At 45.7% G+C, this 20,578-nt stretch overlaps 1 protein-coding gene across 1 annotated transcript in view; it reads right to left on the reverse strand.

The window, feature by feature from the left end:
• Positions 1-20,578, reverse strand: part of LOC146839281 (uncharacterized) — a 396,410-nt gene that overhangs the window by 104,258 nt on the left and 271,574 nt on the right.

Genomic DNA, 20,578 nt, shown 5'->3' on the forward strand with positions numbered 1-20,578 from the left:
GCGATGCGTCATCTGCGTCTATGACGCGGTAGGTGCGCGGATCCTGCGAAGTATTTAATGTTTTAAAAAACATATATGTATTTCATGTGAATATTAATTGAAGACAAACCCTAAACTAGTCTTAAAAGTCAGTGTAGAAAGTAGTCATACAACCAATGATTTCTTGTCTTTTTTAAAAAAAAAATTCCGTGGATCCGCGCACCCAACGCAAGAGAATCCGTGCACCCAACACGATAGGATGCGCTCACCGTGCGTGCATTTTGCCGTTTAAAAAAAAAAGAAAAAAAAAAAAAAAGGGGGCCCCAGGGGGTCCTTCTAGGACCCCCTAAGCACCTCTAGAGGGTCAGAGTATTTCCACTCTGCCCCCTTTATATGTTTTACACACTTATTCCCCTTGCTTCTTCAGCCTCGCTTCTACAGAGGCAGAAAATGGCCACCAACAGTTCCTGGTTTCAAATGTAGAGAGACACTCGACAGCCAATTAGCATTCAGCACGCGATCGGGAGGGTGCGCGCTCGGTTCGGGGAGGGTGCGCTTACGGTGCAGGTACGGTACGCGGATCCTCCCCGGCCACAGATATCACTAACTTTTTTACCTTAATTTTCTCAGGAACTACTGAACAGATTCACACCATAAATGCAAAAGGCACGAGTCCAAACTGAGGACTACCTCTTTGCCAAATTTGGTGTCATTCCGTTCAGCGGTTCGGGCTGTAGCTGCGACAACAGATCCTATGGGAAATTGCATGGGGAAAACGTGTTTTGGGACCCCCCTTTTTTCCTCAGCCCCCGCTTGACGGATCACCACGAAACTTTCAGGGTAAGAGCGGAGCGGAGCTGGCCAAAAGTTTGGAAAATTTCGTGAGGATTCGTCAACCGGCGCCAAAGATATTCCCAATAGAATGTTGCAGATTTCCTATGGAAAATAGGTCCTAACTATAGTTAGTTCAGCTAACTATAACTCGCGCGCCCGCAATGCACTGCTGATGACGTCACATATTACATCACTCATGACATGGTCAGTGACATCACTCATGACATCACTGATGACATCTCAAATGACATCACTGATGACATCATCCAGTGAATGTGTGTTTTTCTGAAAATTACATATGTTTTATATATATATATATCTCAAGGTCGATGGAAGAATAAATGGGTATATAAGTGTCTAAATGGATGATTTGTTTTTGAAAAATTGATTGTATAACTGACTGATTAAGTGTATCTTAGTGAATACATGGCTTAGTGAGTAATGTTTAAATATGTAAATATCTGTATCAGTCTCTCACTTTGTGTATAAGTGGCTGCATGGGTTGGTGAGTAGCTACATGAGAGTCTATATAGGTTATTAGTTGGTTTTTTGAGTATCAGTAGAAGTGTCTGATGTCTGTATGGTTCGGTGGGGGGTATTACGTAGTGCATAGGTGCATGAATGAGTGACTCACTGTTTGTATGTGTTGAAGACAGCATGTGTGCAGGACTGTATGGGTGGATGAGTGTGTGCATGGGTGTGTTAGTGAGTGAATGACTGTCTCAATAGTGTCTCTAGGAGTAACTACATATGTTTTAAACTAGTAAATGTGACTATTGGTGTATATAAGTGAGTATATGTAAGAGTGAGAGATTTAAAGAGTTCCTGTATGAATAAGTATGTGTTTCTATAAGTGATTGTTAAAAAGACTAAGTATGTGTAAGTTTCTGTAGAAGTGTGGTGGTGTGTGTATAACTGTATATGCAGGTAAACGGATGTTTGATTCTTTATTAGCATGAGTGACTATGTGTGTGAGTAACTTTATGGATGAGTGGCGTTGTGTAACAGGATGTATAGGTGTATGAGTACATATGATGAGTGAGTACATGTATGAGTGACTGTATAGGACTGTTGGTGAATGTGTGGATGTGGATCTTACAATTACTGAATAGGTTGTTGTAACTGGTATTGGTATGTCCATTGTTTTGAAAATATTAATTTCTATTTTTGAATGTGTGTATCAAAGGTTATATTAGGGGGAGAGGAGGTCTGCCACTCTATCACAAGGGTGATGTCATCAGTGATGTCATGAGTGATGTCACTGACCATGTCATGAGTGATGTAATATGTGACGTCATCAGCAGTGCATTGCGGGCGCGCGAGTTATAGTTAGCTGAACTAACTATAACGGGGGAATTTCAATGGTTTTGTACAAGTGAAAAGTCCAGATAACTATAACGCCCCTGAAACCTATGGTTTTTTCAGTGAATTTCTAAGGTTTTTTAAATGCTAATTCCTAGCTATAACGTGCCTGAAACCTAAGGTTTTTTCTGTGAATTTCAAAGGTTTTTTAAATGCTAATTTCTAACTATGCCTACAGAGATAGGACATGTGAAGAAAGAAGAAAAATGCACAGAAAGAAAAAAAAGAAATGCAGAAAGAAGCAACAGAAGTCCTCAAAGACGAAGAAAAGTGCAGGTAGAAGTATAACGTGCAGAAAGAACAAACAGAAGAGCAGAAACAAGCCTTGTTGCAAAATCATCCTGTACCCTCAACTTTTTCAGACGGATACTGGTGGTAACTGAGTCTGACTAACCAGTCCTAGAGCCAGTGCTATGTTAAAAGACACTCAGAATACAGTGAAAACACCTACATACACTAGGGAACATTATGCGTTGGGGTCCCCCTGTGATTAGCATGACCTCCTCTGTAAGCCCCTAGTATATAATAGGGCAGGGGGATTAAAACTACCTCTTAAAACAGGCCACAGGGCGTTTGTGCACAAGTTAACTCAGGCCCCGCCCCCTCCCTTCACCACTGTGTAAACACGCTCTGTGTCCGTTTTTAGTTGGGAGATTGAGGGTCCCTAGGGTCCAACTAGCCCACTAGGTACGGGTGACGTGTGCAAACACGCACTATGGCACGTTTTAAATTGGGGATATAATTGCCCTTCAATACTGAGGGCCCCTGGGGACTAACTAGCCCCCCCAAGTGCTTCCAGTAAGTGCCACAGAGATGCGTTGCAGAGAGGTGTAAAAAGTGGCACAGCCTGGACCACCTCTCTGCAATGCAGCTCAGTGGCGCTTACTGGAAGCACTTGGGGGCTAGTTAGCCCCCAGGGGCCCTCAGTATTGAAGGGAAATTATATCCCCAATGTTGGAGGGAGGACCACCGGGGAGTCAGGGGGCCCACTCCGGGGCACCTTCCTACCGCAAAGTTATAGCCGAGCGCCTCTGAGAAGCCTCCTAGGAGAGGTCTTTCTCCTATGCTCGTACTAGGCCCAGTAACACCACCACATAACACCACCACACAGGACTCCGTATCAGTTGCTTATCTAGGTACTTTATCAATAGTAGCACATTCGAAATATTTAAAGGGGGATCGAGAGATCCAGAAAGAGTCTCAATGTCTTTGTAGGGACAGGGTAGCTGGACAGTCTTAGTACCAGCCTGGTACGGGGAAGCTCTGCGCCAGACCTTGCGTTAGGCCGAAGGTGGCTCCGGGGACCGGAGCGGCAGGTGCTGGTCTCAAAGCAGCTCGGACGTGGAGAGCCGCGACGGGGTCTGCAGGGCTCGGGTGGTAGTTCCGCTTGGGTCGAGCCGCGACACAGTCAGCAGGGCTCCGGTGGTAGGTCCGCTTCGGTCGAGCCGCGACGAGGTCAGCCGGGCTCTGATGGCAAGTTCAACAAGGTTGGGCCGCGACAGCGTCAGCAGGGCCCCAAGGGTTCGTGAAGGTCTTTAAGCACGGTGGATCCGCGACGTAGTCAGCAGGGCTCAGAGCGTGGTTCAAAGATGAGTCTTTCTCCGTAGGGTCAGCCGCGATCCGATCAGCAGGGCTCTTGACAGATATAGGTCTGGAGCCCTTTGATGTCCGGACCCTTGCGCCCGGGGGGGCGGAGAGGCCGGGTCGGGAGCGGCCATATGCTCAGCAGGAGAGGCGCCAGGCCCAGGAGAGCTGTGGGGCAATCGCACCTAGGTGTGGGAGGACGGTTGGGGGTCCCATCGATACTGCCCTCCGCCGGGAGTGGGGAAGTGTTCACGTGGTACCCCCTGGCCAGTTGTTGGTGCCTTGATGTCGGGGCTTACTGGGGCCGAGGCCGGGTTGAGCGGGGTCACGTAGGCTGGTGCGCAGAGTCACGTACAATCCAAAATGGAGGAGCCCCGAGGTGCAGGGGACCTCGTGCGGCTTGGCGAGGGGGAACAGGACCACGCCACGAGGCCGGCTCCAACACCCAATTTAAAACGTGCCATAGTGCGTGTTTGCACACGTCACCTCAGGCCCCGTCCCCTCCCTTCACCACTGTGTAAACGCGCCCTGTGGCTGTTCTAAGTTGAGAGTTTAAGTCCCCTTGAATCCTAAGGGTCCCTAGGGTCAAACTAGACCACTAGGTACCTCCAGTAAGCGCCACAGAGCTGCGTTGCAGAGAGGTGTAAAAAGGGGTTTGGCCTCAGAACACCTGTCTGCAGCGCAGATCCCTGGGGCATACTGGAGAGGCCTGTTGGGCTAGTTGGCCCACAGGGACCCTCAGTATTGAAGAGGAATTAATTCCCCAACTTACAACTCACCAGGGGGCGCGTTTGCAGAGTGCTGCAAGGAGGGGGCGTGGCCTCCGGCACGATGCCAGTCTTTTATTTATTTTAATTTTTTAAGAAGTGGGGCTGTGTGGTTCCCCTTCTTATTCTAATTTATTGGCCCTGATGACCCCATCCACCAGGGCCTGTGTCGTAATTATATTTTTTTACCCCAATTCCCACTGTTTTTTATTATTTTTAAAAAATATATATTTATAGACACACCTAGGACATGCTGGACAAACCGTACGTACCTATCACCATGACGATTTGAGTGATATTCATTAAAAGGCGACTATGCATACAATGAATCCACATGGAATGTATTTACACCACTAGTGAAGCTCTGACATGTCTGATGCCCTACCGTGCCTAATCCCGGTAGATACCCTTGTCGTTTATTTATACAAACATGGGTAGCTATTGACGGGCACATTTAATACACATGCACACCAAGCCATTCAAAGGGGATTCGACAAAAATTCGACCAAAACTATGTAAGAAACCCCCCTCACGGTTAATAAAACACACATCCACTGCCGGATGTGTAATACTTTTTATTTTACTCTCTGGAAAGGGGACGAACATCACTTGAGAGTCACAGCGTGCTCCTGGCAGAGCCCAATGCTGTGTTACACCCACCATTGCCTGCCGAGTGCTACACACCTCTGTGTTGTATTCCACCAGCTAGTGCATATGCTATGACACTCTCTAGCCCATGTGCACTGTAACACCACCCCGTGAATATGTCATGCCACACTTGTCTTCGCACGGGTTATATTGCCCCATCTAACGTGCCTTCCTCGATGCCTATGTTATAACGCACAGTGCTATGCCATACATATTACAATCTGGGATCCATATCTTTGTCACAGTGCATATGCAACATTACACTCCCCAGCACATATTTTATATTACAACTTTAGAGACTAGTTAGGTTACACAACACTGCCCTGTGCATATTCCACTCCAAGGCGCACATCGCATAGCACGCGCTAGTGCCTGTGCTATCTCGCGCTCTCCAATGAATCTGTCATTGCGCAGAATGTATTGCATATTATATTTCACGCCCGGTTCATCTTATATCACACTTTTTGGTGCATAGTTTATGCCATACACTATAGCTAGTTTTCATTTTCAATCGTGCTCTCAGGACTATGTTCTATATAACACTGTGTTCACCTACCCTTTTCACGGGCATTACATTTTACGATAGGGGGTGGAGGGTCAGGGGGTGTTTCTGCCAAGTGAGCCCGGAGTCACAGTCACAAACGTCCTCTTCTCCCTGAATAAAAGTGAGATTATGCTGCATACTTGTTCATATTTTAAGTAGTTCGCACAGACACACGTTTTAAAAACAATAAAGTTCCTAATACCCGCCTTCTCTGAACAGTTAGCTTGCTGCCCCATCCCCCTCCTCCCTATCCTCTGTTGTGTGAATCCATGGACTAGCCTCCTCCCTCCTGCCATGCATGGTCTGATGTGCTGCCACTGCCCTCAATTTAGTATGATGTACCAGTCCCCTCCTCCTGCCCTCCATTGCCCAATTCTATGCCCCATCATTGACCTCCTGCTTAAACTCTGTGCTTAGCTTGCTGCCCCTATTCTCCTTCCCCCTGCCCTCCGATGTCTTTGTGCATGCCCCTGCTCCATCCTTTTTGCCCACCATGTTCCATGGACCTGCCACTCCTATCTACACTGAGTGTTCTGTTGAGCTGCCACTCCCCTCCCACCTGCCTAGCATTGTCAGATGACTGTAACCTGTCCCTGCCACCTCCACCCTGTCTGTCCACATGCCATGCTCCTATCCTCTTCCTCCTGTCCTACATGGTCCATTGTACTGCCACACCCTTCTGCCCTCCCTGGTCTGTGGTGCTGCAACTGCTCCTCCTGCCTGCCCCGTGCGGTCTGTTGTGAGGCACCTTCCCCTGAACTTTGTCTGTGCACAGGTCCTGACCCTCCCTTCTATCCTCCATCGTCCTTTGTGCATGCCCCTGCACCCTCCTTCTTGCCCATCATAGCCACTGTGCTGCCACTAACCCTCCCACTTGCCATGCATGGTCTTCTGTGCTGCCATGGCCCCTCCCACCTTCCCTGTGTGGTCAGTTAGCTGCCCCTGACCCCCTCCCACCTTCCCTCCATGGTCTGTGTGTATGCCATCACAGTCTCACTGTTGCTCTTCATGGTGTGTCTTGCTTCTAGTGCCCATCCTGCCTGACCTCCATGGCTATCTTGCTGCTCCTGCCCTGCCCCCTTGCCCCCAGCCCTCTGTTTACATGTGCAGACCCCTACTCTCTCCCTCCTGGCTTGTCTGTTCCATTGTAATGCCCCTGATCCGTCCCTCCTGCCCTTTATGGTCTGTTATGCTGCAGCTTTCTCTCCTGTCTGTCCATTATGGTCAGCTAGCTACCATTGCCTCTTGCCCCTCTGTTCTCTGTTGTCCATGTGCATGGTCCTGTCCCCTCCCTCTTGCTTTCTATGGATTGTTGTGCTGCACTCCCGTCCCGCATGCCCTGTGTGGTGTATTGTGCTGCTGCAAACCCTGATGCCTGCCCTGCAGGGTCAGTTTGGTGCACCTCTCCATGTCCCTCCTGTCCTCTGTTATCCAAGACCATGTCCCTACCCCATTTCCTTCCATGATCCAATGTACCATACTTGCGAACATTTTTAACTTGGTAAGAGGGAGATTTTGAAAAAAAACTGGGGTATTGATTTTCCCCTTTGAGTTACATTGAAAAAGAGGAGATTGTAGACAGGAGACAGATCAAATAAAGCCCATTTGAGCTTAAAAACATTGGACGTTTCCTGGCTGAATCGGGTCTGTTGGCATGTATGGTTGTACTACCATTGCCTCTTCCTTCTGCCCACAATGGTCTATTACATTGCCACAGCCTCTCTTGCAAGTCCTGTATTGTTGGTTTGTTGCCCCTGCCCCCCTTTCCACTGCCCTCCATAGTCTGTTGTGCTGCCACGGCCCTTCCTGCCTGCTCAGTGTGGTTAAATTGTTGCCTTTGCACCCTCCTACCTGCCTTCAATTTTCAGAGTCCGTGCCCCTGGCCTCTGCCTCTCAACAGTATCCTAATGACCAACTAGATTGCTAACATTCTATATTTATTACAAAAGTGTGGAACGCCTGTCGTCATCTTGATGTAATCAAACTGTAATACCTAGAGCATTTCCTTTAGAAATTACATATATGAGAGGGTCTTATTGGCATCAAAATTATGGTTAGTGCTCTAAAAGACTAAAATAAGGACATATTTTCTGAGTTTTCAAATAGCGACAAAGCACTTTTAAATTATTTGTTATCTTTATGTTTTTTTATCCAGTTGACCACTTGATTAAATGTTGCACTTAGGGGAGAGAATGTGGTGTTACTTCCAGAACTGCAGACTTTGCAACTGGGGAACCAGGTTGGAGTTTCTGCTTCAGCTCGACATTCTGTGATTCTGGTCAAATCACTTAGTCTCCCCATGTCTACAACCAAAATGAATTTGTTCTTGTGTGATGTAACCAATGCTCATGTAAAGCACTCCAATACCTGACAAGTCTGCACTATATAACACTGCAAAAACACAAAATAATAAGTGTTTTGCACACTTCTGTCATTGGGCTATATTTGGGCTACATCTGGGTGATTTTGGGCTACATTTGGGCTCTTTTGTCTCCGGTGGCCATCTTGGGAGATTTATTTGTTATGAAGTTTCCTAATTTCCTCATGTACTGCAGTCTCCTCAGTAGGAAATGCTTTCAGTTTTTTACTTTGATTCCATCAAGAAGATATTCAGATATGTCACACATTTGCCATAAATTCTGAAAGTTAGCACTCTAGTTGCTCATTAGATCACTGTAGTAAAGCTACTGCTCACCAGGGAAAACTGCTGCTGGTATTGAAAGTGCATGTTTCAGTCTGCATGTCAGAATTTTTTAATGAAATAGAAGAGGATTTGAGAAGTCACTCAAAATGTGCCCTAATTTTTCTTTCTGCAGCACTAATCATACTTTTTATGGAAAAATGAACCCCCTCATTGTGTTCCTTTTTAAATTAAATGTTTTAAGTGTTACCAGTTTATTCCAATCAAGATGGCTTCAGGTGTGCCATACTTTTGTCATAATGAAGACAGTAAGCGCTCTAGTTGTTTTTAAGAACACTCTGGGACATTCTGTCATTGGGCTATACTCGGGCTATATCTGTGTGATATTTGGGCTACATTTGGGCTCTTTTGTCTCTGGTGGCCATCTTGGGAGACTTATTTGTTATGAAGTTTCCTAATTTCCTCATTTACTGCAGTCTCCTCAGTAGGAAATACTTTCAGTTTTTTACTTTGATTCCATCAAGAAGGCATTCAGATGTGTCACACATTTGCCATAAATTCAGAATGTTAGCACTCTTTTTGCTCATTAGATCACTGTAGTAAAGCTACTGCTCACCGGGGAAAACTGCTGCTGGTATTGAAAGTGCATGTTTCAGTCTGCATGTCAGAATTTTTTAATGAAATAGAAGAGGATTTGAGAAGTCACTCAAAATGTGCCCTAATTTTTCTTTCTGCAGCACTAATCATACTTTTTATGGAAAAATGAACCCCCTCATTTCGTTCCTTTTTAAATTAAATGTTTTAAGAGTTACCACTTTATTCCAAGCAAGATGGCTTCAGGTGTGCCATACGTTTATCATAAGTAGGACTGTTATCGCTCTAGTTGTTCTTTGGAACACTCTGGGAAGCTGCAGTAGAACACAAAGGAATCAACTGACAGTCTCTGCCCTTGTTGGATGTACATGTTTTACTGAGAATGTCAGACTTCATTCTTACATGACTGAGAAAGATAATGTGAATTTACAGAAAATAAGCTCTCAGTTTAGCTTATAGATCACCTTCCAAACCTCTGTGGGAAAAGCATGAGAAAATATTTTTCTCTCAATCATGATATCCCAGCAGAAGGCTTTTTCACATGGTGAAATCACCTTAGAACATACCAGTGGCGTAACGAAACTTGAGGGGGCCCCCCTGCAAGGTACATGGAGGGCCCCCCCCTGGACTCCGCTAGGCTGGTGGATTTAGAAAGTGGTGGGGCGTAGACAACGTTTTTGATTTTGACTGAGTAAGACATCAAAGAGAATGAGATAAATTACTAGGCCATATATAGGGTGGGCATTACAACAGACCTTTAATTTCACTAATCGCATGGACGTCTGATGGGGAGGATGAATGGCCTGTGTCTTTGGTGAAGTGCACTTATGTCCTTCGGCAAGTTTCACTCTCTGTAAAACTGCTTTTGCATAGGTCTTTTATGTATTGGTCTTTAATCAATAAATGGCCACTGAAAGGGGTGTGATAGATTGGTGTACTGAAATGTGTTAGTCACAAGTGACAAAATAGTCTAGGTGCATGGGCTAGTGGTATGCTGAAGTGAGTTAAGGCAAGAGTGATCAGGTGGTGTATGGTGAGATGTATTAAGTGATGCTGTTGACCATGTCTCTGCAGAGTTGAGTCATGTGCCTAAGTGTGAAGGCAGGTGGTGTTCTAGATGTGGAGTTTGAATGGTATGCGGTGACCTGGATTGTATGCCATGGAATATTGTGGTACAGTAAGAAGAGAAGGCAAAGTAGGGACCAGGGATGAAGTAGCAGGTAAGTTTTATTTGGAGACTGACTTTTAGTGGTGGTCAGTTGTTGAGTAAGTGATGGTCTAGAACAGGTGTAGACAGTGAGCAGGAGTGGGAGAGGCAAGAGAGAGCACGAGAAAGAGAGGAATCCACATTAGAGAGTATATTAGCCAAATGCAGAAGTATTGTATGGTTATGTGAGGTGAGATTATAAGAAATGGTATAGTGTTTGGTGTATTGTTTTGTGGGAAGTTGTGATGTCGACTTTTGATGTGAAAGATGGCCAGGAGCCATGTATAGTAGTTGGTGGTGGGAGAATTAGGGAGTGTGGGGGAGGGAGACAGGGGGACAAGAGGTCTACAACTGGAGCGAAAGTTGAAAAGAGTCAAGAGGTGAGAGGAATGGGGACCTTGTAGTTAAATGTGAGAGGGGATGGATGGGATGAGAGGAGCCAGCATGAGGAAGTGAAGTAATGGATAGGGTGTCATGAGGGTGGTGTAATAGAGAGGGTTTCAGATGATAGGTGGGAGCTGTCTGATGCTGCAGCGTATCCACATTCTCAAGAATATTAGACTGGTGGACCAATTATTTTCAGGTATGTGAGGAATTTAGGTGTGTGGAACTAGATGTGCTGTGAGGCTCTGTGTTAAAGAGATGGGAAGTGCATTAGGAGTAAATTAGAGGAAAGATGAGCAAAATTAAGAAAGCAAGAAAAAGAAAATGAGGGAGAGCAAATTAGGAGAGAAAAAAATAGACAGAAGACATCGAAAGGGAAGGTAAGGGGAGAGGAGAAAGACGTAGAGAAAGGTGGACAGCAGAATGAAAGGTGGGAGAAAAATGGATGGAATGAAAAGGTGAGGATCATGTAAAGAAAGTGAAGAAAGGGGAGAGCAAACAAAAGGAGAGGCGAGAAAAAGGTAGAGAGTTCATAGTGGAGATTATCAAATTGTGAAGAGTGGTAATGGAAATGGTGAAGACCGCAAGAAGGAGAATAAATGTGAGATTAAAACACTATAAGGGGAATAAGAAGGGAAGAAAAGAATGAGCAAAGCAGATGGGGAAGAAAACATACAAAAACAAGGAGAGGGTGTGAAAACATGGCCGAGAGAAAGAAAGAGGAAAAGATGAGGAGAGAAAAAGTAAAAGAGGGAACTAGAGATGGGATGAGTTATGGAATGGGAGAGGTAAGAGGACAAGAATGAAGAGAAAAAAAGAAAAAAGTAAAGAGGAGATTCAAAGCAAAAAAGTGAAGAGGAGAAAGAAAAGAGCAAGAAAGAAAAAGAGGAAAGGGAGGACAATGGCACAACAAGGAACATGAAAGAGGAGCAAATGGAAAAAGGGTAAAACAACATAAAGCGGAGAAAAGGAGTAAGAGGAGAGGGAGAAAAAAGGGAAGGAAGAAGCTGATTGCAAGAATAGCCTCTCCAACTGCTTTTCAGCTATTTTAACACACATTTTGTGCTCCATGAACACAATTCCCTCCTGATGCTCCCCCCGAACATATCAATACATTTTAATGTATATTTATGACACAGAATAAGTAACTACACTCCTTCGGAGTATCTATTTTCACATCGTGGATCTGCTGTTTTTGTCAGCCCTTCTGTCTGGGCCAATTTCTAGTCCACGCTTCACTGCCTTGTAATGCCCTTTATTATCCTAACCTATATACACACAAAATTCTGTGGTAACATTCTATTTTATAACCATGTGCAGCACCTAAGTCAACAATTGTTAAACTCAAAGGCCATTCCCATCGGACACCTTCAAATAAAGTTGGGGCTGCAAATGGAGTTTTTATGTTGAGCTGGATTGCTACGTCACCGAGCATTACATTTCCACGAGGCCCCTGATTCCGCTCAGGACTACAGCCAGATTTAATTGTTCCAAATGCTGCTTGTTAATGTGGAGCTGAGCCGTAGATCAGAAAATAACAAACATTGTCAAACTGCAATTTTACACATAAGAAATGTAACAGTATCAGAGACTTCTATTTATTTGTCTGTAGCATTCCGTATAAACCGGATATGTATGCCCCTTATCACTGGTACTGACTGTCTGTTCTCCATGGTGCATGCATTGGCAGAATATTTTTTTGGGGGGGGAATGGGGGAGGCGGGCTTTGAAATGTTTTTTGTTGCTTCCTGAGAAGTTATTATTTGGACCTAGACTACACTGCCAGGGTGAAGGGATGATGGGAAGCGATGCAGGTAGCATTGCCACGAAGGACATGTTTCAAACATATGCTGATACAACTTTGTACAATTGCATGCATATACACTGGTGCAGGCTCGCAGACTCACAAATATGGACATGCTCTCAGACACACACATAAGGTGAAACTTACCCAAGGCAGTCCTTGACACGCACTTCAAGAATCACGATTCCCAACTGCCCAGATTCAGTAAAAGGTGCACTAGAGCGAGGCTCACACCCTTATCCCCAATCAGAAGCTCAGATAGGACGGAAGGCTGTCCTCTTTTTATCGTGGCTTCTGATGGGTCATGAGGGCGCGTGAGGGACAGGCACCAATTCACCATTTGTTGACATGCTGCACTGCCCGAGGCTAGTACAGCATTTCGCCGGATATGTATTGCAGCTGTGAAAGGAGTGGCTGGAGCAGCCCACGCCCGACACATGCGCAATACAGCCCCGGGGAGCCCTCTTCTGGTGAAGGGTGATATTACAGCTTTTATATGCAAACCAATGATCAGATAATTTCTTTCATGTAAAAGGTGTAATATCATACCAATGAGGTGCTGAGTAAGGCATGATGGTTGGGGGGGGGGGGTGGGTCACTGCCCTTTTGTCCCCTATAAAGGAGCCGCCATTACATAGCTGCCAAGGTTTCAGATTGCTATGCGAGACATTTTCATAATTTCAGTGTAAATATGAGTGACATTTCAATGATTATGAGTGACACTTTCTTGCGTGCCAAATCGGGCAATGAAGACAAGAGAAACATTTAAATATCAGAAAGTACACTAGGACATTAGCTGTTGCAAATGCTGCAAAGTACCAGAAATGGAAAGGCACTAACCTAGTGGCCTTGTAACCTGAAGTGGTATGTGAGGAGCTCTATGGAACCGACTGGCGATTGCTCACCTATGGTGCAATAACAGGAGGATTCCAAACAGCAGAAAGCCGTCATTTAGAGGTGGCAGGTAATGGGACACTCACCGAAAACTGATGGCTATATAATCTGTCTACCTCTCAGCACTCCCCCTACCCAGTCCCGCCCCTCCTCATTCAGAGGTTGGGTACCTCTGTGTGTTGGATGCTATATCTACAATAGCTCCACCTTCTTATAAGCCTTGCGGGAGGGGTGTGGGGCATCAGCTGCTGCAATTTGGCATGGCATTACATAAGAAGGCAAACCAAATCTACAGTGTTTTTTCCTGCATCCACGATGCAGAACATGGTGGTGCTGGCCATAAGTGATCAATGGCTGCTGACTTTGGCACTGCAGTTGAGAAATGAGAGGAATATGTTCATCAAGGGTTTGACCCACATCTTGGTCACAAATTAGGGACTTGGGACCTCTCTGGTAAAATATGAGAGGGTCCTGGATACATAGGAAAACTACGCTGCGACGACCTCCATGAAGGCTTCTCAGGAGACCTCTGACAGATCCCTCCAGCCTTCGGTTCCAGTCAGCAGCACTCAGATCACTGTCTCTCCACACAGCTTTCAGTCACCGTAGACTCAGAATTCCGTCAGGATATCGGACACACTACACCTTCGGCAATGTCCTATTATTAGGGACACTAGAATTGTGTGATTCTGTGGCCGCCCCTTTTTTTTCCGGATAATTGAGGATTTACCAAGCTCATCAGATAATCCCTCTGCTTTATAATTCGCAGATTTCACAAACAAATATTTAGTTTCTAGCTCAACTGATGAAGTTACAAAAAAGTACTACAAGTGGCACTGCGCAGTGGCAGGCCCTCTGGAAAGGCTGAGTGGCCACTTTTTAGAAGTTAATTTCTGTGTCCACTTGTTACACTAGTCCTACCAATGTACATCTATTACCCAAGCAGTATGACTTCGAGGCAAAATAATACTGCCCCACAATGTGCAGCATTATGCCACGCAATTTGCGTTTCATGCCGCATAATCTAGTAAACCCTACTGCATAATGTCGTCCTCCATTGCTGCTTATTGGCCTAAAGTTGATCTCTCTGCCTATAATGTTCTGCTGAGCAAAAGCACAGTCCGTAGTCAACTACTTAAAAGCCCAGTTTAAATGCATTTACTCAAAACACGCTAAACTGAAATCTGATCAAAACGCCGCCTCGATCAACCTTAAGCAAAATGAAAACACTGCCCAATTCTACTCCTGTCAAGCGACTTTAGGCCACAGATAAAGTATCTATTTTTGCAGTGCTGGGCAGTAGAGCACTCACAGGCTCCACTGAGGGTGCCCCACGATCCCGGCAAACATATTACTTACCAGCGCCTGCCCTAATAAAAGCGCGGTGGCATCATAAACAATCATACACCGTAACAGACTTCATGGTGTACAGTGTGAGTGTGACAACACAATACTACTAAAGTGGCAGGCAGGCTGCCTGACCAAGTAACCTACTGTCTCTGTGTGCAGTTAGTGCAGCAGCCCCCGGCGGACAGGTGTCAGTGAGTCCTCCACGGGTGTATGAGACTTCGGTCCGACGGCCCTGGCGGTGAGCTGCACCTCTCAGGTGCCATGCTGATGCTGCCGACGACGGTATTACAGTGCACACTGCAGCGCACTGACTGACTTTTGGGGTTGCACGCCGGGACGCGGACAGGACACAGTAACTGCTCGCCGGTGCGTGGCACGCCTCTCAGTCCCAGCTTCCTCAATCCGACCTCACTTCCTTCCAGGACGTGATAGGTGAGGTGAGGTCAGCCCCGCCCTCGCGGCGCCACAGCCAGTAATCACGCAACAACTAAGGGCAGGCCCCGCCCGGGTGTCTTGGTATTGGGCACAGCACTACCTAACCTCGGCCCGCAATTAGGAGGGGGCCCCCCGCCCTGCGGGGGCTGCGGGGGCCTGTGTTACACCCCTGGAACATACCACAATTCCTAAAATGAGTATGGTACCATCAACAAATGATTTATAATGTAACTAAAGTCTTAAAACCTTCTATTTACTGCAATGCTTTTTAATGAGGGGCTATCATGTATATTGGTGCCAAGGTGGCTGCCAACACTTCTTGGATGAAGTGCTGACAGCCAATCAGATCTCACGATGAGATGTGTGGTTAGGCTCCGCCCACATATATATATGATTTTACTTTTGATTTTCTCAGGAACTACTGAACAGATTGACACCAGACCTGCAAAAGGCACTTCCCTGAGCTGAGGACTACCTCTCTGCCAAATTTCAGGTAATTCTGTTCAGCCGTTCGGGCTGTACCTTGGACTAAAGGTCCCTATGGAAAATTGCATGGGGAAAACGCGTTTTGGGACCCCCCTTTTTTCTCAGCCCCCGCTTGACGAATCCCCCCGAGCTTTTCAGGGTAGGAGCGGAGCGGAGCGGAGCGCCCCACCTATTTTGAAAATTTTGCAAGGATTCGTCAACCGGCGCCAAAGTTATTCCAAATAGAATGTTGCGGATTTCCTATGGAAACACGGTCCTAACTATAACTATCTACTGGCGACCGCCAGTAGATAATATATATATATATATATATATATATATATATATATATATATATATATATATATCAGCACGAAACACCCCTCCGATAGGAAAGGAGAAGAGGCCACACAGGGAAACCTTGGGAGCCGATTTATTAGGACAGCAAAGCAAGATGCATTTCGGCATAGTAGCCTTCCTCAGTTGCCGCTGCTATCGCGTTCAGACTCCACCCACGCCTTTTTGAGTGTCCTGCATTGCCCTCATTGGAAGGTAAGTTCCGACCCCAAGTCACATGGTCATAATACCTGCTGTAGTTCCGATGTTACTTCAACTCCCAGAAAGCATCGCTCCCCAGTGGGTGTTGCCTGGAGAAGGAAAAGAACTGTTCAGGGCAAAGGAGCGGTAATAAAATGGAGTTTCACGATGAAAATGAAGTCCTCGCACTCCCTCGGGTCCCCTTTATGCTCCAGCTCCCAGAAAGCAAATCAGCCTGACTTTGAGACGACAATACAGTGATTACATCTCCTCGTGCAATCACGAGCTGCACCTGGCAGTAGTCCCTGGCTGATCTTGCACTTGAGGCGGGCAGAAGTTGTTCCGCTTCCACGGAAAGAAGAAAGAAAGCTTCAAAAGCTGGTGCCAGCATCTCTTCTGCCACTAATGGAACAGGGCCTCTTGCACACCTCTGGCTGGTGCGCAAATTGAATCAGCACGAAACACCCCTCCGATAGGAAAGGAGAAGAGGCCACACAGGGAAACCTTGGGAGCCGATTTATTAGGACAGCAAAGCAAGATGCATTTCGGCATAGTAGCCTTCCTCAGTTGCCGCTGCTATCGCGTTCAGACTCCACCCACGCCTTTTTGAGTGTCCTGCATTGCCCTCATTGGAAGGTAAGTTCCGACCCCAAGTCACATGGTCATAATACCTGCTGTAGTTCCGATGTTACTTCAACTCCCAGAAAGCATCGCTCCCCAGTGGGTGTTGCCTGGAGAAGGAAAAGAACTGTTCAGGGCAAAGGCGCGGTAATAAAATGGAGTTATATAAATAAATGCTGGTTAAAGCAAGGGCAACCGCCCGAAACGCGTCAGATTTTTGCAACTCTTTAAATAAATACCATCCATGCCTTATTTCTGGGATTCGTGGTGTCTCTGTTCGCCGAGGAGGAGGTGCAGAGACATCGTGGTTGATTGAGATATATATATATATATATATATATATTCATTCACTGGATATCATTACCAGCGCGCCTCATGTAGTTTTGATCTGACTCGTGTCAGCAGTCACACTATTCCTGCTTGGCTTGCGGCGGTACGGCAGTTTTCAATACCTTGAAAAAGAAGAAATGCCACAAATACCATTGTTCCTGCGATCTTTCTAAATGAAGGGTACTCTTAAACGTGCAGGTGGCAGCACATATAATCCAAAGCAGGGGATTCCTTCACACCGGAACAGACCAAGAGCACAGCTGCGGGTTTATGGCAGTGTATGTTTCAATGCAACAGCATGATGCATTTGAGCATAACTTGCCTTTTTCAAATGCTTTGTCACCGAGCTAGATTTCTCAACATCCAAGTTTAAAAGGCTCTTATCTCCCTCTTATTGGAAGATGCTATGTGGCCAGCGAGGAAAGACTTCCGTTCTTTTAAACACGTGGGTGGGGAGAGAGAAGCGAGAGAGGGGAGAGGGGAGAGGGGAGAGAGGAGAGAGGGAACACATGTGTGTGCACACAATAGCTTTGGCGCCATTTGACGTTAACTTCAGCTTCTCTCTGGAAAGTTTCGAGGTGATTTGTCAAGCGGGGACAGAGAAAAACGGGAGTCCCGAAACGCGTTCCCCCCCCGTTAATGCTCATAGGGAATTTAGACACGACTACAGGCCGAACCTCTGGGCGGAATTACACCATATTTGGCAGAAAGGTAGATCTTGCATCAGAGTAGTGTTTTTTGTAGTTTGGTGTAAATCTGTTCATTAGTTATACAGATATTAACCAGAATCCAAATTTTTGTATCTAGAGGCACGGATCCTCCGCAGATCCGACAGTCCCCGTGCTGTAATCTGACTGGCTGCCTATACTTCAACCAGGAAGTGTTGGGAGCCATCTTGGGGCTCGGCTTAAGCTGAGTCCCATTAAAAAATATTGAAAAGTGGGCAGGGTAAGAATACCTTGAGCCCATAGATATGGTGGTGGGGTCCCAGAGTGACCCCGTTGGGGTTTCAAAACATATTGTTTTTCAATTTTTCTGTGAAATCGTGGATGCATTTGTGAACTTGCAGCAAAAATTGACAAAAAAAAACAAGCATTGTCTCCTGTGCTTGTTTTGAAATGAGCTCTCACGTGGGCGAGATCCCGGGGCCATTTTTAGCCCTTCTAGCCTTGGGGGCCACCACCTCGCTATATATAGAAGCAATGGAGGGGGGACGTGCAAACCCTCCACGGGGCCAAGTCATCTCAAATGACATCACTGAAGACATCATCCACATAACCACTCACACCCCCATTCATAGACCCACTCATTCACCCACCCAACCACTCACATACCCATTCACAGACCCATACAAGTACTTACACAACCACTGATTTATCCATAGAGCCACTTACACACCCACTCACTCAATCCTACAGCCTGATCATACGACCAGTCACTCACCCATACAGCCACTCACACAGCCACACACTCACCCATACAGCTTCTCAGAGTCACTCACTCACCCATACAACCACTGACACACTCATTCACACACCCACAAAACCACTTACATACCCATTTACACATACATTCAACTACTCACACAGCCACTCACTCACCCATAAAGTCAATCCCACAGACAGTCACTCTTCCTTACAGCCACTCACACATCAACTTACTTTACCAATAATGACACGATCAGCACGCAGCGGTCTGTAAATACAGCACTCCACAATTTTGTTTACCCATTGAGCAATACAGCACTGCTGATTTTTTATGTAGTGCTTGAAGAATTTTAGTACATTAAGGCCTGCGTGTTCCTTGTTGCATTTCTATTTTTTTGCATCATGTTCTACGGCTGTTAAAATGGGATTTAAATGCATCCATCACCTTACCTATTTGACCTGTGATATGGAATATATATTCTTTAGTTGTGGTGCAATACTGTCAGAACACTACAAGGGAGGAAACAGTTAGGAGAAATACAGTGAAGACTTTTCACTCAGGCACGGCTAGTCCTCTCTTTTTATTATTACCCCAAGTAAGAATTTTCATAATATCAAGGCATCATAGCGGTCTCGTAGAACCATTTCAGGACTAACTGTAATTCAGCTATACATAATTACACTCCACAACATCACATATTTCCACTTCACTCCATACCACATAATTCCACATCACATAAAGGTACACACAACTTAATACCACTCTAAACCACATAATTCCACTCCACACTACACAACTTCACATAATTACACTTCAACCTACATAATTGCACTTCACGCCATATATTTACACTCTACTCCAAAACACATGATTGCACTCCACAAAAAACACACAATTACACTTTACACAAATATACACCCGCCTCATAATTCCACACAAAGCCACACAATTCAGCCCAGCACAATTTACCACACAACATAATTACACTCCACATAGTACCATTCAGCACCACATAATGTAACTCCACATAATTACACTCTACTCCATACCACATAAATACACTCCACATAAATCCAGTCTACGCCACATAGCAAAACTCCAGATAAATGCACTCTACACCATGCCACATAATACTACAACATCATTTTCACTTAACACCACACACTTCGATGACACACAATTAAACTCTACACATTTTCATTCCACACCACATAACTCAACAAACTACAATTCAACTCAACAGAATTACACCACACACCACATACATCCAATCCACACCATCATGGAACAAAATTCAACAGCACACCACATAAGTAAACTCCACTTCATACCACTCCACAACACAAAATACCATTATACATAATTCCACTCCATGACATAGAATCCTACTCCACATAATTCCACTATACACAATACCACATAATTCCACTGCATGCCCAGCCACATTATTCCAGTAGACAAATCCAGTCCACACAAGACAATTCCACCACTCACAATTCCAATCAAACCTACATAATTCCACTCCACACCACATACATCCACTCCAAACAAAAAATGCATTTGTATTAGTCATTGTCATTTACGTCAATAGCTCTAACTCTCACAAATGCGAGACTTATTGCATTGCAAATGCATGTTTAACTAGTAGTCACGTCTGCAGAGTGGTGTACAAAGGGGACTGGGCTTCGGAGCAGCTCTCAGGAATCCCCTGTGTAGGACTTTCAGGAGATACCAGGGGGGCTTCTTGGCCCCCTGGTTCCCTCAGGAGTAAAGACGACTTAATCCCCTAAGCAGTAGTGCACCACGAGCCGTGTTTGCAGAGTGGTGGAGAAAGGGGGCGTGGACTCCAAAGGTATTTTAACAATCCCGCTGAGTGGGATTTATTGGAGATAACAGAAGGTGTAGCTGGCCCCCAAGGACATCCTTGGGGGCCAACTACCCCTCCTGTTACCTCCAGTAAGTCCCATACAGCAGGATGGCTGGGAACCGGTAGGAGGTCCCACCCCTTTCTCCAGCACTCTGCAAAGTCACCTCCTGGCACACCATTAGTAGGGGGATGAAGTCTCCTTGGCTATTGAGGGTCCGGATTAGCCAACGACCCCTCCTGTGACTTCCAGCAAGTCCCACACAGTGGGTTTGCCAAGAGATTCTTGGTGGCCCGCAACAAAAT

Source organism: Triturus cristatus, chromosome 4_1 (assembly GCF_964204655.1).
Source record: "Triturus cristatus chromosome 4_1, aTriCri1.1, whole genome shotgun sequence".
NCBI classification, from domain to species: domain Eukaryota; kingdom Metazoa; phylum Chordata; class Amphibia; order Caudata; family Salamandridae; genus Triturus; species Triturus cristatus.